The sequence below is a fragment of the Lathyrus oleraceus genome, chromosome 2 (genome assembly GCF_024323335.1).
Source record: "Lathyrus oleraceus cultivar Zhongwan6 chromosome 2, CAAS_Psat_ZW6_1.0, whole genome shotgun sequence".
NCBI lineage: Eukaryota > Viridiplantae > Streptophyta > Magnoliopsida > Fabales > Fabaceae > Lathyrus > Lathyrus oleraceus.
In genome coordinates this window covers 406,032,938-406,034,729 of record NC_066580.1, presented here as the reverse complement: position 1 = coordinate 406,034,729, position 1,792 = coordinate 406,032,938, and positions in this window count along the sequence as shown.

Here is a 1,792-nt window from a genome sequence, read left to right as displayed (position 1 = left end):
CGCATGTCTCATGGAGTAGAACAACATTATGTCCAGTAAATCTTAAAAAGGCGGATTAAACATGGAGAAAAGTGGCACGAAAGTTATGCAAAACAAATTGTTTCAAGAAATTTCAGCAACTCAATCATCTCATATCCAGGTAAACAAACAAAACCAACATGCTAAATCAACTTCATACATTATATTCACGTTGTTCATGGCATATGCATATAAAAAATGAAGGAGGTGGGGTGGGAAAATATTTACCTAGTGAAGAAGATCCACTGCCTCTTGAACTTGACGGAGCTTTAGAAACCCCTCCAATAAAGCTTGGTGTTCTTTTTGGAGGAAAAGATGAAGCATAATGAATGGTGAAGTCAAGCTTCCAAATGAAGAAACATCCTCAAGCTTCAATGTTTCAGATTCAAGTTCACTTTCTTCAGTGGCCTCCCTCCTCGAAATTAGGTTAAAGACTTATTATATATGATGCTTGTGATGAGGCGTGATGTTTTGCAAGGTGAAAGAACCGTTGGAGGGAAAGATTGGTAGTTTGTGCAAATATTAAGGAGTGGAGTGCAAGGCCATGTTTTGGATGCAAAACTTGTGTGCTTTGTGTAGTTGTAGGGAGCTTGAGGTGGGGTGAAATGCTTCAGAATTTGTGGGACTTGAAGGCAGTGGAGAGAGAAAAGGGGACAACAAAAAACATTTCCATACTTGGCCAAGGTTGGACATGATGTGCATGCAAAAAATATGTGTGTTGTTGGTCCATACAAGAAAAGGAGAGAGGTGTAAGGATCGTGTGAAATAACCATGTTGTAAGCAAAAGATAACATCATGCACCGAGTCAATGACAAATGTGATAACGGAGATTAAGGATTAGTCATGTCTAAACCATTATAACTTTATGGTTTCTTGGCCAAATGGAATGAATAAGGGCTTTTTGGAAAGAGGGAAAGGAGAAGAAAAGGTTTGATGTTGGAGGAAGTTTGAAACAAATCCTTGAGCCCCTTCAAAAATGGCTGCTTGAAATTGCATATCAAAATTCCAATTATAGGTCATTTAGTGATCATTGAGGTCCTAACTTGTCATGCTCATAACTTGTTCCTTAAGCTACCAAATGAGAACATTTTTGAAGCAAAAGTGGAGAGGGGAGAGTGATCTATAACTCTTATGTTAAGGTCAGATCAAAATGAAGCTTGCAACTTTATGAAAAGTGGGCATGAAGTGGGTTGCTTGAAATAATCAAATACTTAGAAATTTTTTCACTAAGTATAAAACCAAATCAACAATTTAAGGTCACGACTTTAGAGGATGGTATCTTGAGTTGCGACTAACCAAATGAGCTGTTCTTGGAACCAATGGAAAGAGGAGACTTGACACTATAATTTTCATGTTGAAGACATCTTGTGATGGAGTCCCTAACGTCCCTTAAAACTGTCATGAACATGCTTGGAAATCCTGGCTTGGGACACTTGAAAATTTTCTAAGTGTTGGGACAATTGAATGGATTTGAAATACCAAACTCCTAATGACCATATCTTGAGTTATGATGATCCAAATGCTCCAATATTGATACCTCCTTAAAGCTTATAGAAAGAAGAAAAAATTTCATGTTAAGGTAAATTTGATTTGGAGTATTTATCATGGTGAAATTTGGCCATGAAGGTAGTTGCACATTAACACCAAACTTGCCTAAAATAGCAAGTTTCTAAAACCCTAATTTCCTAATTTAGGTAACTTTTCATAATTCTTGATTTTTGATAGATCTCTTGACTTTTCTTGATCAAATCTCTACCATCAACCATATTTGACT